The sequence below is a fragment of the Chroicocephalus ridibundus genome, chromosome 5 (genome assembly GCF_963924245.1).
Source record: "Chroicocephalus ridibundus chromosome 5, bChrRid1.1, whole genome shotgun sequence".
In the NCBI taxonomy this organism is placed as follows: domain Eukaryota; kingdom Metazoa; phylum Chordata; class Aves; order Charadriiformes; family Laridae; genus Chroicocephalus; species Chroicocephalus ridibundus.
Window position 1 is genome coordinate 27,886,040 of NC_086288.1, and position 21,380 is coordinate 27,907,419.

Below are 21,380 nucleotides of genomic sequence, written 5' to 3' on the forward strand. Positions count from 1 at the left end.
TGCATCTGGGTCCCAGAATGTTTACTTCAATTTTCTTTTCTTCTATCAAATCGCCATCTCCTCTTAATTGGTGCACAGCTCTTTGCAGAATTAAAAATCCAGAAAAATATCACTGAAAAGGAATGGTTCTAAGCCAGACTTACTAATGATTGGGGGGTTCAGATAACTATTTCATAAGTTCCTATAAACGCATGGCACTGTTACATGCGGCAGTGCAGGTTGGGGGAAGACAGAGAACTATCAAAACCCTTATCTCAAAAGAGCTGCTGCTTTGGAAGGCATTCAGCAGAAGGAAGAAGGATTAAGAGAGAGGGAATGAAATAGTGCAGCTGACAGCTTGCCAGATCAAGTGGATCATTTTGCAGGGGTGCGGGTGTGTTGCATGTGTTGCTTCCAGCAATTTATATTTGCTTGTTTTTCTTCCAAGGAAGCAATCCACTATATAATTAGCAGGGTTTGGATGCTATTTATTATTCATTAGTCCCCTTCGTCTCATTGGATCCCTATAGATTTATCCAAGTCTTCTCCATGTATTAGATATTGACTTTATGGTAGTTCCAATTAAGTAGGCATAAAAAGGGACAGAATGTATTTTTCTGTTAGTTTTGTTCACATTTTCTGCTGATGATATTCCCCAGGTACCCCTACCTCATCAAAACAACTTTGTCATTATCCTTGGTTTCTCCCGCTCCCTCAGATACAAGCATGTGTATCTTGTCTCCTAGACTTTCACGCTCTCGCTTTATTCTCTCTTTCCCAATGGCCAAAACATTCACCCTGTCGTTGTCAAGATTTCCTCGTCTAAATACAGCCACCTCAATTCTTTGTTCCAGCAAATTGCAGGAATTCTTTGATGAAACTATACTATCCCTACTGAGGACTTATGGTGAGGATGCTAAAGGTGAGAGTCCTAAGCTGAAAACAACATTGACAGGAAAATTTACTAAGTGTAATTAAATTTGTGATGATTGGTCCATATGGGAAATTAGATAGTGCCCAGAACACTAAGAAAATATGCATTGGTGTTAGTTTCTAATGCCGAACAGCAATTGTTGTTGCTATTCATCAGGTAATCTTTCTTCCTGATTTCAAGAAGGAAGTCTTGAAAGCTGCGTAGTTGCCCTTAAATTCTGTGAGCAATATGCAGCATGTGCTGTGCTTGGGGGACCCCCATTTTAGGTTTCTGAAGTAGCAACATTTGAGTTGCTTCACATGAAGTGATGCACTGTACTTGGAGTCACTAGAATGAACTGCACCTACTGTCTACTGTAAAACACCTCTGCCCTTAAAGGAAAGCCAAACAAACATGGGAGAGAGTCAGTCTCGCTGTTCACTCGGCAGAGCTGAGGCTGACCTGGTGCAGGGGGACCAGCACACAGTGCCCTGCTACAGACCGCCCTGGACAGACCTGAAAAGCTGAAACACAGTGGCAGAGAAATACAGTTTATGAGAAACAAGATGGCATCACTGTTTCCTTATTCTCTCCTTCGCTGGAAATCTCGGTTGACGGGATTTGTGAGAGTATAACTTCCAAATCTTTTATCTGTGTTTATTCAGCACACAGGACAAGGTGACCCAGATCTTGGTGTCATCTTTGTGCAAAAGTACACCATGCTATAATGCTTACTAACATGTGTTTTAATCCATACGCTGTACAATGAAGAAAGGAGCATCCAGATTTGGTCTACTGTTAAACAACTACTCAGTCAGGTTTTGATGACTCAACTCTCCACCATATGGGTAGCTCCTAGAATATTTTGCAATCATCAGACACAATATTTTCTTAAATGCGAGATAAAACGAGCAAAAAGAAAGCAGTCAAGTAGCCAAACTGAGGAAAAGGGCCTGAGCTTGAGGTTCCGAATCAGAAAGAAAGTAGTCTTGAAGATAGAGATGTGCCAAACTAGAGTTTTCATTGGGTCAGTTATAAATAGATGCTGTTGGACCAATTGTAAATATAGTGTTGGGCCTGCCTGTGGCAAAGCTATGATTTTTCTGAAACAGGATTCTACACATCCCACAGCTGGCTTGAGGCAGCTTGGAAAGCACCTGACTATTTAAGTGGGAAGGACAACAATTAACAGGAGGAGGTCAAAGGAGTAGATGCTGTACTTTTCATTGTCAAACTAGTCACCTCAGTCTTTTCAGTGGTTCTCACGGTTGTTAAGGAGGTGCGTAAGTATCTGGCTTTGCCACTTCTACAGCTTAACAGACTCCAAAAAAATCAATTACAGTTTTTTTTTTTTTCCCCATCATGAAAAGTCTCATGTGTTTTAAGTGTGACCTGTCTGCATTACTGCTATTTGGAAGGATATGGACCTATTTCTCCACATGCCTACTTGAATAGAGAAATCCTATAATCTTGTTCCCGAAACAGTGCCTATCTTCAATAAAAGCATCATGCCTTAATTATTACAACAGTATCATGAAGCACTTTTTTCCCCCCCGCTGTCTAAATGTGCCATATACACTTCCATTATTCTCAACAAACACGAGAGGAGAAAAGAGCACGCAAAGCAAAAACATGAAGTGTTTCCAACAGTTAATACTGCCAGTTCAATGTCCAAAGAAAAGGTCCACAGTGCATTAATAACCATCTCTACTAAGTGCCATCCAAAATGGGAGTTATCAAAGTGGGGAAATTAAAGGCCCTGAAAAAAACCTACTGACCATCCTGATGCCAGGAGCTCTGCATTACAGAACCCCAAGTGTCAGCATGGTGTGACGTAAATCATTAATACACATGTTAAATCTGTGTCTTGACACAACACTTATTTTTTTTTTAATTTATTTTATTTACAGTGTCATATGTTTCTATGGTAGATTTTCAGAAAACAGTATAGGACCAAGCTATTAAAAATTTATCATAGGTATCACTTCAGCAGTAAGATATTACATATCAGCTCTGTTCTAGTTTGTAAGGAAGTTCATAAACGCATACGCAGTTTAAAAAAAAAGTTTCTCTCATTAATTTTTATCACAGCACCACTCTGTTCCTTGCATTCCATGGTGTTATAGGGAGGTGGCTGCTATATTGCTGTCTTCACACTCAATCATGTTGATTTCCAGAACATCTCTAACATCTTCTGCTATGTCACTAGCTGCCTTACAGTATTTTATAGGAGTATCTATTGGCATTATACATCACCAAAAAAAGAACTAAGGCAGTCCTTTACCAAGCAATGGTATGTAAGGATGTCCCTGTCAGATCATTGGTGCCAACACAAGAATCTTGATGGACCCCTGGTTTAAGAGACCTATCTGTAAAAAAGCATGGACAGGCAGGTAAGAGGCAGGCATCCTCCTGTCCAGGTGTGGAAACAAAAAAAAAAAATAAATTGAAGAGTCACAACTTCTGGGAAAACACTTTGCTAACAGCATTTGAGTGACAATAGAAGCGTTGCTTCCCCAGTTCCAGGGCTGTGGAAAGCCCGCAGGCTGAGCTGCCAAGCTCCAGCTGTCCCGAGAGAGGGGAAGGCAACAGCAGTACTTGAACTGAGCTGCCCTTGCAGAAACCTGGGACGACTTCTGCCTCCACAGGCTACAAGTTGTTTGGACTCAGTGACACACTTCCACTATGCTTGTGCAGCTTCAGGTTTTCCTGCGGTATCAATGGCAGTCAGTGTGCTGCAAAGGGCATGTGGGTCAAGTTACCAATTTTCCTTACCTTGCCAAGCATAATGGCACATTGAATTGAAGGGGCGGGGAAATCCTAGGAAGGTTCAAGTGACTTTTAGTCATTAGGCTTCAGTCACTCATCTCAAGTTAGGTGCAGTACTTTACCCTTTGATGTAGGGTCTCACAAGGAACCGAGAGTTACATCAGCTTCTGAGACCCTGGTAATAGATACGGCAAGCAGTATTGAGTGCCTAATGAATGTCTTCTGATGAAGTTAAGGAAATATTAATACTTGTCCTGTGCTGACCCTTCCTATAAGGAAGCTACAGATTTTGCCCTTACTTTGGCTCAAAAGCCATCCCCAATGAGCATATTGCCTGGGAAATCGCTGCAAACTTTTGCTCAAATACAGACTGCTCATCAATTTTTCTGTTTCAATGCTTTATCTCTGGATTGGACTAGATAGGTAATTTTACATCAGAAAAGAATGGCATGAAAAGCAGGTAGTGGAAGGAAAATACTTCTTAGCTCTCATACGAAGGAATCCAAGTACATACAGTACAATGAAGAATTATTATTTTGTAGATCAGTCTGCTAAAGGAGCAACTGGAGAGATCATTAAAATCACCTCTGTAGTTCTTTGATCACTGGTCTTATTTGCATTTCAAAAGAGCAAGTTTGACAGAGTTTATTGTAATTCTCAATGTCTAACCTGTAGCTGCTGCAGTTTGATTCCGTGGTATCACACTGCCTCCTTGCTGACCTTCCCAAAACCTCCTTTCCCACAAACTCCTCCTTTTGAACAATTAAAGTTACCCTGCAAAGGTGAAGCACATTTATAATTCAGGATTGCTTCAGAGCAGGCTGGCATAAGACGGCTCAGTGAAAAGACACCTCAGTACCAGGCCTTTGTTGTACCTGGTATTCTATTTCAGTGCTGTCGTTGCATTCTCCTCAGTCAAGCTGACCGACACTAAATACAGAGTTCAAAGTGAGACTGTGGTGTGCACTTTGATATTTTGTGGTCAAGTTCCCCTCTCCCATACATGTTAAAATTTCTTTTGAGGGCAGTAAGCAAGAGTTCAAATCAATCTGCTCACAGTTGTACTTCTCTGGGTCTCCTGTTCCATTATTAAAAAAAAAAAAAATATATCCAAACAACCTGGTACTCTGCCTGCAAGTTCAAACAGTTCTTGCATTTATTCCATTGAATTTTATCAACAGCTTGGGGGGAGGGCAGGGGGGACAGGACGGGATATGACAACACACACAACAGCTTGTCAACAACATTATGTTTCCTTTGCATTTTCCTCATTTGTCATCTAGTGCCTTAATGAAATGATGATGATTGCTCACTGTGAAAGAGGTCTCAGCTGTGGAATGTGACAGAAGGAAGGTGCTCACATGGAGCTTTATGGCTCCTGTGGTGCTCTCAGTCACTCTGCCTCAGGATGCAAAATCCCTAGTAAAGGAAGGGACTAAGAGGGCTGAAAACCACTGGCTCCACTGTTAGCTGACTCTGATAAGGAGATAAGTTGACAGGACCAAAGAAAGCAGTAGCTTCAGCCCTGGAATACCAGCCCCACCATCAGCAACGCTTGAAGGAGGTGGTGACTCGTGGGGAGCACGAACGGGAGGGGAAGGAGTTTTGAATTGTCAGTTAAACTGGGACCTGGAACAGCCAGATTTGAAATATCTGGGAGCTGCTACCCACCTGCTCCTTTTCCAAAACCAGGCAGAATCTGGCTCTGCTTGTAGAGGCTGAGAAGGTTGCACCTTCAGCTTGCCTGCCACAGGAGCAGCTGATGTGCCCTGCTTTGTTTTCTCTCCTTACTACCGACACTCCACCCCAAGGCACACAGGGTGCCCCGGGAGCACTGTGACATCTAGCCCCAGAAAAACTCAGGCTCTGCCCTAAGGCAGCTGAACTCCAGACAGTAGTTATTACAGCCCAGTGGGTCTTTCTAAGCTTTATCTCCCCAAAAAACGTTAATCTGATGAATTTCTTTGAGTTTCTGCAGTGAGTAGCAAAGAGTGGGAGTGACATCACTAGGGAGGACATTTATACCAATACAAGAGATAGCACTTACTGCTTAATAGCAATTTTTTTTAAAGGAATCTTTTTCACACCATGGCTTTATTAATCAGATAATACATTCACAGATATATCAGAGTGCTCAACAGAGAGGCACAGGTGTTGCATGAAAGGTTCACTGCCAGTAGCTTTCCTACTTACAAAAGCAGGTGAATCTTTTATGGTATTATATTCAACTACCTTGGGTTTTTAGTGCTGCTGCAGGTGGGAGGGGGAAAAAAGTTGTAGGCAGCTGGTTAAGTTTAAATCCAAGTAAGATGGTGGATTTAAAATTAAAGATTTATGTACACTGTGTAGCCCAGTTTTTTTAGTAATAAAATTTAATATTTGCTTCAAATCTGCTACTCAATGCCCTTAAGCTTCAGCATCATATTTCTTTGGGGGTTCCTGGCAGTTTGTCTTGACATTTAGAAGGACCTCAGTAGTAAACTGTTGTTGCAAATTTCTAAGTGGCTGTTTACATCAAGCTGCCAGTGCCCTTCTGAATGATTACATCCCACCTCAGGGGGGCCTGTGGAGTTGTTCATGGTGATTCTGCAAAGCATTGAGGTGCCCAGATCAAGTTCACCAATCCAACTAGTGTTATCCTCCACAGTAGTATTTTAAAGGCATATAGACACACAGGTATTTCAGCCTACTTCATAACAGCGCCTTAAGAAGTGAAGCACATTCTATTAGAAGGATATGAATGATGAAGCACCACCAGAAGGTTGAGAGACTTGCCCAAGGTCAGAGGACAACCTGGGTACTTAAGTACAAGCCTGCCAGAGTCAATCTTCTGCAGGCACTAACCCCTCACACAAGTTAATCCCCAGCAAGGCTTTATTCACCTTTCAAGGAGTACTTACCAAGGTGGCACTGTTCCCTGGCCAGCCTGGCCACAAAGATGGATGCCCTTGCTCCCCATGCCTGGGGAAGCTGCTCTGCAGCAGTCCCTGGCCAGCAGCACACAGAGCTCCCTGGGCCATTGCAAGGGACCCCTCTTCAGGGAAAATCCCTGGCATTCCCACAGGGTGTTTCCCCTCCACCTCGTGGAATGGACTAAAAGAGCTTTGTTTTAAAGGCCAGCTCCCCCTCTATAATAAATCCCCATCCAGAAGACAAGTTCCTTTTCCTAAGTGCCTCATTCATAGCAAGCAAAAGCACAGCAGCAGACAGAGGCCATTAGAGACCTATTATGTTTAACTGCTGGGCAATCATTGATTGCACACAGGAAAAACTCTAATACTAAAAAAAAATTCCTACCAACAGCTGTTGGAAGGAAGGGTCACCATCATGGCGTCTAGACATTGCCAGGCTGTCCTAAATCAAATTGCAAATGCAGGTCAGCACTATGAAGTCTTATCAAAGTGGCTAAAATGGTGGTTTGCCATTAAAGGTGCTTCAGCAACAGGCACTGTCCCACTGCTCTCAGTACAGAGGTGCTCAAGTCATATGTTGTTTGGGGATTGCCACCAGAAAGACAATTTGAAAAACTCAAGAGCAGAAGAGGCACTGCACGGCTTTAGTGGCAGACTTCTTACCCTGGCCTTCTCAAGGGCACACAGAAGATGAACCAAAAGGCCAAAGATCTGCCTCATTCTAGCCCTTATGAAACAAGAACCTCCTCTGCAAGGGATCTGCAGCTGCAAGGGATCCTTGCAGAAGGAAACTACTGCCACCACCACACTGCCAAGCAGGTTTCCACCCTTCCTCCCTGTTGTCCCCAAAGCCTACCAAGGCACACGCTGTACAAAGCTGGCATGGGCACTGCCAAGGATGGGAAAGATCCACTAAGGTGTTCCCATGCCCAGTTACTGCAGGAGTGATCCTGGCTCCCATCCTTAAGTCTTACAAAGGGTATTTGAAAGAGGCAAGGTGGCGCTAGGACAGTGTGAGTGAGAAGGACAGTGTGAGTGAGAATAGCTGCTGTAACAAGCACTGATAAAAACAGCTATTTAAAAGGTTTCCTGAGCTGATAGCGGTGCAAACAACCTCTTTCCGTGCCATCAGTGGTGTCCCAGCAGAAGCAATGCTAGCAGTTGTTCCTTGGGGGCTGCGAGCAAAGCACAGTGTGGCCTGAGGACGGCTGCTGCGGTGCTGGCACCAAGCCACACGGCTCATCAGCAGCTGGTGAAACCAGCCATCTGCAGGCAGTGACTGGAGATTTATAATAGCTACCTGCAGGGAGGGATTTTCCTCCAGGGAATTTGTCTTGTAGTCTGCTTCACAAGACTTTCCTGCAGCAGCCAGCAAACATATTAAAAGATTTCAGACAGCTGTGGGGAATTAATAAGTACTGGAATTTGCCAAGTCTTTGCTTATTAGAGGATCAGCAATAACAGCTGCTCCCCCTCCCAAACTGAAGCATCGAGACACTGAGCAGTAGCTGGTGCTCAGAAAGTACACCTACAAGTCAGCCTGGAGCTACACAGAGCCCTTTCACAGGGTTTGGGGGTTCAACAGGAGGTATGGACCCACTTGCTGCTTAATTCATTTTTCAACTACCATAACCATGCAAAACTGCACCTCAGTACAGACCAAAAGTCATATTGGATTGTTTCTGTGCACAGTATGCCTTTTTATAAAATACAGCACTTGAGCACCATCCTTTTGTGCTCAGTGGACTACATAAACACAGACTAGAAGTAGCCAAAGAACAGCAGTACGTGCCAGAGGAACTTCTAACTGCAGCACAGTTTGGAGCCGTGGCTGCAGAAGCGTGCTCGTATGCAAGCAAGATGTGACTTTACAAATTATTAAGTGAACAGTGTTCTTGTAAGGTACTGCTGTTCTTCCCTCTCACTTTCAGTTTACGCACCTTACTGCCCTGTAATGCCAATCCTAAACAGATGGATCAACAAATGAAATTCTACAGTATTTTGGCAGCAACTGGCAGCATCATCTTATTCCCCACATGGGAATTAGTCTGCAAATTTTACCGGTGCATACGTTATCCGTACCAAGGTGAATCACTGTTTAACCTTTTAAAGAAAAGATATAAAAGAATGAAAGAAAAAAAATAAAGGAGACTGTATGATGTATATCAATGGTTTACGAATCCCCTCGCACAATCGCTTAACTGTTTTGCAACAGGTCTCGAACAACAGGAGTGCACTGAAAAGCCAGGTAGACCCTCCAGTCAGGAAGCAGCTGAAGAGGAGTTGTTTATCCACTCCTCACCCTCCTTCTCTAATATCTGAGCCACCACCATCAACTGAGACAAATACAGGCTGCAGTTCCCCCAATTCCTCCTTTCACACAACGTTGTTTCCATGTGTCCCTGCGTGCTGCAAACTATGGCAGAGCAGATAGTAGCCCCATCACTCTGTTTTTACCACTTGGCACAGAGCGCATTCATGCCACAACTCATCTTCAGCAGAGGAGGCTGAACAGTGATGAAGAGATATGCCCTGCCTCTGCTACTGGTTGACAGGGTATTGCAGATATTAAGACGCACTAGCAGACTAAAAGATATTTTAAAAAATAAACCAGTGTACTCACAGAAGTGAAGAGCAGCCCCAAGGGAAGACACTGAACCACCTTGGCAGGATGGAGAACAGCCCACACAAGTGGGACGACACCTCTGAAGACATTGTGCAGTACTAGCAACCTCCCCTGCTTGGGAGACTTCAGCATCTTTCCACTACACCTATTCCCACACACACCTGAAGCAGCATGTCACACCCCACTAGAGCTGCAGTTCATAACCTGAGGCTGGTGGTCTGTGTGGCATGTTCTGGGCCAGGGTTTAAGGTCATGTGGATTAATTTAGGGTACAAAGGCTGGAAAAGGCTGAAAAGATGCTGGAAGGCTGTACAGGGGGAAGGAAGGCTGAACTGTTGTAGTCTTGTCCATAGTGTCTAGAGAGCTATCCTGGAATGTGTACACTAGAGTAAAGCTGCCTTTAATTTGGAGGTTTGCTCCGAAAGAAAGATCAGGACTGACAACACAGACACTGACCGAAGTTGCCCAAAGGAGCGGGACGTAGAAGCCAACTGAGAAGTAAGGGTATGTGACACCACAGGCATGACTGAAGCTGCCTTTGAAGCGCGGAAGGTGGGAGCACTCTCAGGGCCCCTGGCCCAGCCGCTTACACCCTCTCAGCCTGTGTGCTGGGTAAGATGTGTGTGTACTCTCCCCATACCCTTCCTGCGAGCCTTGGCACCTGCAGAAAGTGAGCTCATGGGCACGGGTTGGGACAGAGTCATCCTGCCACAAGCTGCCACAGGGTAAGGCTACGCAGGCACCTGCCTTGAAGCCAAATACAGGCTAAAGGATCAGTGAAGTGAAACAGCCCGATCTCTGCTTGGGTTACAGTCTCAATAACAAAGCAATTCCGTACACATCTCTAGGCCACAGTTTTCTGTCCTGGCTATGTTTACAATGAAAGTTCATATTAAAATATTATTTAATTTTCCTCTTTTCCTTGGCAGCCACCACAGCCACTCCTAGGGGTAGCCAGTTGTCTTTGTCCACTTCCCAAATTATGCTATACTGCAGTTAAATATTATTATTGACATTTGAAAGGAAATGTTTCCATTCTGTCCTAACCTTTAGTCTAATCTCATTCTCCACCTTCTTTCCAGGAAGATGAAGAGACAGAATCAGAAGTAATGACACTTCTTAAGGAAGAAAGTCTGTCAGGATTTCCTAATGCCCTCCCCTCAACCCCTTCCATGGGACGAATAGAAAAAATGATACTGCAGTGACAGTGGTGCATCTCTATCAATGTAAGCAGGAGAAACAGAGGTACGGTGGAGTTTAATCAGCCACCACAGCCATCTCCCAAAATCTCCGGACATGTTAACCCATGTTGAAATATCCCTCTGGCTGAATGAAAGACAACATAAGCCTCTACCTCCTTCCCTTGTAGCCGCTGTGAGCACCTTCCCAGAAGACAAGGGGTTTGTCTTAGAAAGAACCTGACTTTTTTCCATTCCTTTCTCTTCAAGTTCCTTTTCACGTGTTATCTGAATGTTATAAAGAAATGGATAACACTTCTAATATCAGTGATCTTTAATCTAAGCCAAGAACCTACTCACAGACTTCTAATACCTGGTCCCATACTGCCACATACAAGAACTGCAGGTGAATGAAATCAGTGTATGACACTTCAAATTGACAAATCTAAAGGAATTTCTGGTGTGCAGTCCTTCCCATTCAATCAGCTCAGTCTTAACACTGTTTAAATACAGCTCCTAGCTGGCATTGGGTTATGTTTTTTAGAACCACAAAACAGGTCAAAATAGGCCGCATTCAAACTTAACCAGTAGGAGTTGCTTTGGCAGCCTGAAGTTGAACTGCACCAGCAATACATAAAAGATTGTTCCTGCCAGCTAAAACTTCTACAGAACCTATAGGAAGCCATCAGCTTCTGGAGTTGCATTTTCAGAAGACTGCAGTCCACAACTTCATCAGAAATGAAACATCACCAATAATGAAAGTCATCATAATCAACTCTAATGGGCCTATTGTTTGTTTATTGTGAATGAGCTGCACACAAAAACCATTTTTCTGTACTATGGATACATATGATTTCAGCCTATAAACTGAAGTTCAATTATTAGCACAGACTCCTGTTTTCTACCTGTATGGAATCTGCCATTAACAATTACAGTTATTTAGTCTTTTGGCACTTCAACATTACTTCTTTTTGAGTAGCCGTGTTAGTTACTGACACAGGCCAAAAAAACCCATTATTACATTTGCTAAACAAGAGGCATTTTAATGACAATTGAAGTTCAAAGATGCTATAACTCAACTTCCCTCCGAAAGTGCCATGCACAGCAATGGCTAAAGCCTGTTGAACACACGGGTTTTGGCAAATCCATGTTGTGGGGTAAGATACCAAGGATCACTGTGCCTTTTTACAACTCACAGAGAAGAAGGGAAAAGTTTCTTTGATGGGGATAAATAGGACTGCAAGAGGACTTTAAAGGCTGTGACAATGAAAACAGTTTCCCTCCCATCCCCATCAAGTCACCTGAACATCTGGCTTCTTTCTGCGAATAAATGCTTCTACCTTCACTAGAATATTGCTGCTCTGAGAAGTCAGCCTCACACACAGCTATGCCAGAAAGCCTGATTATAGTTATTTGTGAGAGACATAAATGATAATTGCTTGAAGAGAAAGTGTTATAATTTTTTTTTCCTGTTTATGAAAAGCAGTTCATTGCAACAGTTCAAGAACCTTGCAGATTTATATATATACACATTCTTCTGGTGAGGAAATTAGGTAGTTTCCTGAAATGACATTTTAATAAGAAGAAATGCAGTCAAGCGTCAGGGCGAGTAGTGAATGTACTCTCTCTAGAGCCATATGCTGGCATCTAAAACTATTTGTAAATACCTTGAAAATGGACCTACTTTACTTTTACTATTAGATTGCCAGGTCAGGTGAGGAAGTTTAGGCCTTTATAATAAGTTACAATTAAAAGTGTTTCATACTGTTTGATCAAATAAATTTCACTAATCCTGAATGCTACCTGGTTATTTTTGAATTACCAGTTGTATGTAATCATAATTAAAGACTATCACAACTCATACACATGTGGGGTTAGTTAAGGCCAAGGATGATAAGCATTTTCTAACTTCTAAGAGTTTGATTTTGTACACTTAGTCATCCTTTTCTGGGGACATTTTTTTATATATATATATATATATATATACACACACACACCAGGTTTTCCTCACAGCTTCCTAATAGTTTAGCTAAATGAAAACCAACAAAAAACAGCTCTTAAAAAGCCAGAATCAGCAGTTAGGAAATAATAGTGTCTCCCTCCTTTTCTAAGCATCTTGGTCCTTCCTCCATGCTCCCACATGCTCTTTTCTTATATCCATGATTCTTTTCTGGTCACATTTTTATCCTCCTCTTCTTCTCTCTTCCTTTCTAATAAAGGATTCTCATTTCTCCTTCTGTATATCCTCTTGTCCTTTCTCATTCACTGTAGATTTCACATCCCTGTTCCTAAACCTGCAGGCTTCCTCACCTTTCCCACAGGCACACTAGTTTAAGCAAGAACTTAGGATTGTTCAAAACATGGTTTCTGGTTTTGACTGCATAGTGTCATTTGGCATCAAATTGTACCATGTACCTGTTGTTTCCACAGCGAACTCTATGAGTTCAGACACCATAAAGATCTTTGGCATACACTGCAAAGGTCACCTGTAAGGCCATTGTATTGGCAATATCAAGTTATTAGGAATGATATATTTATGCAGATTGCCAATGAAGAAAAAAATATCTGTCTCCATAGTAAGACATGATTTAACTGATGTGAATCATATACCGATTAATTAGACCATAATCTCCGTGTAGGCTGCACAATGAAGAACAAGGTACTTCTTTTCTAGCTATATCTCATCCTGAAGTGTCTGCAAGGTCCTCTAAAAGATCATTTCAGCAGGACTGGGAGTTACACTTGAACATGAAGGCTGAAAAGCATCAAAATTTGACTGTTCACATACAGATTGTTAAATTAGCCACGCAATTTTGAAATCTTTCTCCACCATATTATTCATTAAGTTAATGCCAAAGGAGCTGGGCTGTGTGAGAGATGAGGACACAGTGGATGATACAATGTATGACACTCATTACAATAATGACAGGTTGAAACAGCAGCAGAGAAAGAAATATGTGGCATCTTGACACAGTGTAGCCATACAGTCATTACTTACACCAGAAGAAAGTGACAAGCAATGATGATTACAAGGGCAGTTAGAAATTGCCATTATGCCATTTGAAAATAAAAAAATAAAATAAAAGTTTGCCAGTTCCAAAAGCCAGCCCATTATAAGATGCAAAGAGAGCTTGTGAAATAGGGAGACAATTTCTGACTTGCATTTAGTAAATTCATGAGACCTTTGACACATGCATTTGAGCCCAGACTTTAAAAGCAGTTACCAAGAAAAAAGACTGAGGGAGGGGGTGAAAATCAACTGCAAAGAAGAACTTGCCTTTGTTTACTTTTTTCCCCACTAGTGACAGAGACTGAAACAAGAATAAAGTTGGGGAACTAAGCAAGCATTCTCACTGAGATAATCTGTTTCTGTCAATAGATAGCGCATTTTTATTTATTTATTTTTAAAAGGGTTGCTCTTGTGTCTTGATATTCATATCTGCATTTTCACTGTATCTTCCCTGTACAACAACACATCTGAGCATAGTCCTGGGAGCTAAGACTTGCAATTAGCTCAGTTCTAGGCTGATTTCGTCTGCAGGAAGACATCTCTCTTGCACCGATTTTCTCATCCACAGAAGCAGAGACAGTAACATCAACCTATTGGTAGATGAAGCCTATTCTAGTGATTCTTTAATTAGTGTTTGTGAAGTGCTCCAAAGGCAATCTTTCAGAGGGAGAATTATTATCAGCAGCAGCATCTTCCATTTGACATGCTTATTTAGCACACTAGAAGTTCCAGAACAGCACAGTTGCAGTTGACCCTAAGGGCAGGGCTGAAAGTGGATGCTCCCCAGCCTGTCTTTCTCTCAGTATAATTCATTACCATCTGGTCTGATCTCAATCAAGAGCCACCAGTGAGCTAAATGCACTAATCCCAGTGAATATAATCATACCTCTATGATTAGAAAATTAAAACAGGTACAAAGAAAAACAAGATTTAACTTGTAGATAAGATTTTTATGAATTTTAAATATTGGGCAGCCTGATCAGAAACAATTCAGTGTCCACAGTGAGTCAATAATGTACGTACGTATCAGCCAAGCACAGGATTTGTTCATTTATAGTACAGACAGTTACAGAGAGGCAGGCAGCAGTTAATAATTTGACAGGAGTAAAGCTTCACACCTCTCTCATTTACATTTGCAGCTTTTTCTGTTGAGGACACACTAAGAGCTAAACACCACAAGGAACCAGGATATCCCAATACCAGGTATAACGCAGCAAATAAAACCTGAAGACATGGTGTGCTGTAATAACTGGTATCCTCTGTCAAGAGGCCTAGAAACTTGCTGCTGCTAGAGGTCAGATCATTTGATACCAATCATAGAATCATTTAGGTTGGAAAACACCTAAGATCATTGAGTCCAACCGTTAATCTAGCACTGACAAGTCCACAATTAAACCATGTCCCTAAGCACCACATGTACGCAACTTTTAAATACCTCCAGGGATGGTGATTCAACCATTTCCCTGGGCAGCCTGTTCCAATGTTTTACAAGCCTTTCAGTGAAGAAGTTTTTCCCAGTATCCAATCTAAACCTCCCCTGGTACAACTTGAGGCCATTTCCTCTTGTCCTATCACTGTGCCTGTAGTTCCCCATATCTTCCAGGGAACCAAAGGAGCAAAATGTGTGAGCAACACAAATTTAGGGTATGCATCACTCTCCTCCACCCATCTCCACTTGCTTCTGTGGCAAGGCAGAGAGACCTTATACAGCTTGTGTCTTCCCAACTTTTCCTTGGCGCTGCTCAGACAACAAGTACTTTGTTAAAACGCTTCCTGAAGTTCTTTCTCATTAAGTTACCAGCAGAAACACTGACTGAAATGGAGAACTATAAGCAAACACCTTTAGGAAGACTCCAACACGCTAACTGAGGTGAAACAAATTTGTAGAGAAGCTTCAAAAACATTATTTCTTCCTCCCCCACCACCCTTGGCAGTACCCCTCACACAATCAAGTAAACTTTAGGCCTGAATAAGTCTATGATACAGCTCTGAGCCTCCCAATACATGGATTCTTTTGACTATAATTTCATCTAGGTACTCAAAGGCAACTTAGCATTGACAAGTTACATGTAAGAATTTCTGCTATTTACTAAACAATCCTTGGGTTAAAAAAAAAAAAAAGAAACAAAGCTTGTGAACTTTATCATCATGTAATTTCATAGTTAAAGTAATAGTTCATATATAGTGAACTGAATAGAAAGCCAACTACTATTTGTCTGCACTCCCTTTGAATTTAAAAGTTATCCAGAAAACAAAATAAAAATACTAAACCCTGCCATTTTCTAATCATAAAATGACTGCTCCACAGCCAAATCACACACGCTGATAAAAAGCAACGACTGTTTCTGTTGCCCACTAAGGAGACATGACAGGTGGCTACATGAAATTTGCAGTAGTATACGAAAGTCTGTAGCAACAGCAGGAAAACTTGTCAGCCTTCACATAGTTAGGCACCACACCTCTCTGCTGTCAGGATTCCCTAGCTAACATGAGGAGAAATAATTTGTAGGTCAACAGTGCGCTGGGACACGATCGCAGCACTAGGGGGATTAAAGGGAGCAGCAGTAGCATACAGCAGCTGCAACTGTTTAAACTTCCACATTTCTAGACCTGATGGCAACCCACATTCTGAGCTACAAAGACCTTTCAGCAAATAACTTTCTTAAAAGTATCTGATTACCGCTGATAGTTAATTAGCAAGAAAGTGAAATGGTTTAGCCAGAAAAAGTAAACTAGAAGAAGCTATAGTTGTAGAATGTAACACTGTAACAATCGACTTTCCTGTGCTTAGCCAGCTTTCCCTATTTTTTTTTTCTTTCTCTTGGGTTACATTTACAGGCAATGTAAACGCAAAAGCGTAGGACAAAGTTTATCACAAGTTTTCATTGTTCTTAACAAGCTTCTTTCTTCTCCTAATCAAGAAAAGTATTTTGAACACAGTTAGTTATGCAGAGAGTAAAGAAAACATCATCAGTTGTTGTGTACATACGTGGTACGACTTAAACAGATGCGAAGTACACAGGATGTGCAGAAAGTCTGTTCCCAGTGTCAGAAATGTGCTAACTTTCAATAAAAATTCTCTGGTCACTCTATCCTGAAGCTATGCTTTCACTGCTGATTAATACACTTTAACAACTCTATTATTATTTTTAGGCTACTTTAAAAGCTCTTGTTAGCAGGAACATCAAGAAGAGCAGGCTACATCAGCTTTAGTGATGTGTACCCTCTAAATACCTGATATGGTAGTAGCAGGACCCCATACCCCATCAAAGGCCACACTTACCATTAGTAGAAAAGAAACTGCTGAAAGCTGCCCTGGTCCTCCACAGTGGCCAGAAGAAATCATGGCAACAAGATCATCATCATCGATTTGCAATCTTTAGCACCAGGCAGGAACACAACTCTCTTCTCTGCATGCTTCCTGCATAGAGCATTAAAGGTTTTGTCTTTGGCAGCATTCCTGCTTCTTCAAGCTCTTTAGTAAACTCCTTCCCACCCTGCTGACACCCCAAGGCAGATTATTTGAACCATGCACCCTTCTTAGGAAAAAGCACCTCCAAAGCACCAAGCAGTGCCTAATAAGAGTCCTGTTCACCTGCCCAGCCTGGGACTATCCCACATGCCCCCCACAGCAGTCCCTCCAGGTGCACCCCATAGCCCCCACCCACGCAGCCCAGATTGCCATTAACCCTGGTCTCCACCTGCTGCTTTCAATCAGTTAACCATATCATCTTTAAATCACAGTGCTGGCTCTGTGCTCCCAGGTGCTCTGGCCACATGCCAAGAAAAAGCCCAGGTGTCAGAAGGCCAGGTTATGATTTGTGAACCAATACATCAGGTGTGAGCATGTACGAATCATTGCCAACTCATTTTCTCATACATCAGTGGAAATCCTAATTGATCACTTACCATTGTAAAGTTATTCTAAGGATTAGGTATGATTTAGGTTTTGAATAAGCATGATTTAATTGTTATAAGATCAACCATTACTTCTCAAATATAAAACACTAAAAATTGTTTTGCCCTTTTCTGAAATTAAAAAATAACTTCCCTCCAACTATTCATCATTCTGCAGTTTCCTAAGTCTGGTACTCTTCTCGTTATTTTTCACTTGTTATTACATGGTGATGGTACTAAGAGATGTTACAGGGAGAAAGTCCATTGCCATTTATCTTGAACGCTGTTTGGAGACAGCTACTTTTCTTACTGAAGCTAGTGAATATAAATGGCACTATAAATAGACGTCAAATCCTTCAAATATTTTACTAGGGCTGCTTTGGGTCAGTCTAATAGGCAGAAAGCCAAATGCTTTTGTTCTTTTTGTCACTTCATTGTTGATTTAGGAAGCTTTTCCACCAGACCATGCAGCAACTGTCACAAAGAGGAAATAGAGTCTTCAAAGTTTTTTAATCTCAGCTATATTTAAAAAATGGTGATAATTCCCTACAATTCCTACTTAAACCTTTATGCAAAGAAATTGGAATATTACGTATTTTCTCTAAGTAGGAAGTCAAATCTACATATACTTTGTCCTGTTGTTCTCACAAATGTGAGGACAACAGTCTGTTCCCATGCAGGAGCCCTGACTGCTTGGAGAAGCAGTTTGCACCTGATTTATCATCACAGGAAGATAAAGAGGGGTTTATTCAGCTCTTGTAAGTGCTTGATGACAGCCCCAGGATGACAGCTCAGCATCTCTGGCCTTCTCCTTGGTCCACGCCCAGTGGCAGGAGAAGGGGCAGTTAGTTTTAACATATTTTGACTGTCAAGGAGATGACTGTCTACGTTCATGCATACATCTGTCCTTCCAGCCTCCACCCTGAAAAGTGGGAAATTCTGTTCCTGTCACCAGATTTGTACCACACCAGCTAGCTCTCACCTCCTTGCAGAGCCCATGTGCAACATGGCTCCTGGTGGAGCCACAGGCTGCAGGGTCAATCCCAGTTGCCTCTCCCTCAGCACTCCTGCAACATCTCACTTCACTCTGTTTCTGTCCCTTTGGCCACCTCCTCCTCCCTCCACTGCCCAGAAGCTGGGGACCACCTTGTAACTCTTGTTTGATAGGAGGGGGGAACTTTTCCCCTGAAAGGTGGGCAGACAAGACGTTGTTCCCAAGCAATAACAAGGTATGACGCATTATTTTGGTGAATGGAATTGCAAGGAGAAGGCATGGCAGAGGAGACCATTCAGAGGGATGACATGCCTTCCCTGGCTGGAAAGTTCTTCATGTATTTGCAGATATACTGACATTACTGTGAAAGGAACTAACGAATGCAAATAATATCAAAGAATGTGTTAAATACTGCTAGGTAGATAGAAACCGTGGGATCTTTGATCAACATATGGAAAGTATTAGTAATGATACTAATGTCTTTTCATTGGAAAAATACTAGAATTTTACAAGAATTAATAATTTAGCAATTGATTATTTAACCTCATCATTGCTATGGTGTCCAAGGGAAATAAATCCAAATCTTATATTTTATTTGAATACATAGGATGCCTCACATAGAATAACATTGACTAAGGTAAAAAAGTGCAAAGGGTAAAACTGCTAGTTTGAGATTCAGTTTAAGAATGAGACAAAGTGAATAGGCATAACTGGTAGCACCATTAGAAGAAAATAATAAAAGACTTCAAGGGTTAGTTTTGACAGCTCTTGTGTTAATATTGTAATTACTCTAGCAACATAATTTACAAACTCTGTAAGTTCCAACAATGCTGATTATTAACCTTATTTGATAAAATATATCAACTGAAATAATAAAAATGAAATGTGGGATTTAGCTTCTATTGAAATTAAGGTAAAGGCTCCAGGTGACTTTAAATGAAGGAAGAAATAGAAGAATTTCACTATAGGTTACAATAAAACAAGGAAGTAACTCCAGACCTTTGAGATAAACTCTGCTCGCCACTTGTCCCATTTATTTAGACAGGTATGTTCTCACTGAAGCTCTCTGTACTTTGGCCACAAACACCCATGGAGTTTCGTAGGAGCAGAATCCAGTTCAGTTTCCCAGTCAAACACGTGACCCTTTGTACTGCGTCCTGTGGCTTGGACTTGCAGGTACTGTTAGAAAACAGATAGAAAAAATAGGTGAATATATTGTCATCCATAATGGAGGGCCAAGACATAAAAGAAGCCGAAGCAGCTACCAAAGAATACAATAAATCTGTAATTGGGACTCCACTCAGCAAAGAGGACAGCTTTGCAAAACTGTCCTGAGTCAGTGGTCCATTTTCCTTCACAGCTACATAAACCATACTGCTTTAATCCCATGAAATCAAGTGGAAAATCTTTTCATATTTTATTTTTTTCCCCTGAGGGAGTGGTTAAAATTGCTGTCTTGGTGCATGTCAAAGAGTAACTAAAAAGTATACAATTTTATTTTTCCATAATCAAAACATGATGATGGTTATGATCACTAATTGGCAATATTTCCTATTTAATATGTGCTAAGAGATGAAAAACTGTGTTATTGTAATTGACATTCCCATTTATATTCTGCAACTTTACCAGAACAAGGCTAATGTTCCCCAGCAATCTACTCGTTACCTAGAGCTCTCTTTCTTGTGCTTGGGGGAGCAACTGAGGGAGATTTTTTACAGTTGTGAAAGACTTCTCCCCAAAGTTCACACCTCCGATAAATAGTTTTCACTGGTTTTGTCAGCATTTATGAGGTTAAAGATGTTAAGCAAAATTCTAAAGTATTTTTACTTTTCTGTATTTTTATCCTCATGCAGTTTTACTTTAAGTAAAAAAACAAGTCATCTCTCAAGGAGGAGCTGTAAAGCTACTTGTGCTATTCATCACAAGTACAGTAAAGGCCTTTACTTCTTTAGAAATGGTTCATCTTGCTCTCGCTAACATACTTGTCGAATTAGTAATTTCAGCTCAAGGAGAACAAGTGAAAGCAATTTAAGCTAAGCCAGCCAACCTATGGTAAAATCCACTCGTGTGGCTCAACTGTGATGAGGACTTAAATGATTATGGCTGTTTCTGAACAGTCATGAGTCTTGGTTATCAGTTTGGACTTGTCTGTCTGACACATTCAAGGTATGATTTTTTTTTTTTTATGGGATGGATAGCACTGTGGCAAGGTGCAGAGGAGTCTCATCTCTTGCTACTTGCAAATTAACTTCTCTAGGGAAAGAATGCAGTGGAAGGGTTGAACCTCAGAGAAATTGCACTAAAAAATAAACAGGAAAATCCTGAGCGTTTTCTTCTTAGAGCTGCACGTAACCTTACTTCTTTTTCAGAACAGCTATGTAGGTAGGATCTGCTTTCACAAAAAAAGATTTTTTTCTGTGTTTGCCCTCCTCTTATGCTCACAATGGCCAATTTAATATAATCCCTAAATACAAGCATGTGAGGGTAGGAAAAAACAGTTTACAAGACCCTAAACATTATATATCAGAAATCTAATGGAGTACATATTCTAAAAGGAGATTTACTTTAGACATTAAAGAAAGAAAATACAGTGGGGAATGTATACAATACAATGATTAGGAAAGATGACTAGTGATGTTAAGCCAGTCTGAATCCATTTCAATTAAATAAACATTGCAAATGCAGCACGCCACATATAAATAAAAAATAGTGGAGTCATTAGGTATTATTTCATATTTTGTATGTGATTTTTTCAAGGCTGTTTTACCACATGTGATGAGGAATGAAATAACAGGATTTGGCAAGTATATTTATATTTAGGGATAGCAAAATTGATAATAAATAAGATTGGCACATTATATAACTTGAGAAAGGAAAACAGTCAAAAGTTTAAGCAAGAGAAATCCTGCCCGCATGAAAGGAAAAGCAAAATTCACAATGATGATGGTCAGGCACTGGATTAGGGGCCCAGGGAAGCTGTGGAATCTGCACCCTTGGGTATATTTAAAACTTAGCTAGACAGGACCCTGAGCAATTCCCTTGTACTTTAAACTTTGCCCTGGGTTGCACAGGGGGTTAGACTTAAAAAAAATCCTAATCTAG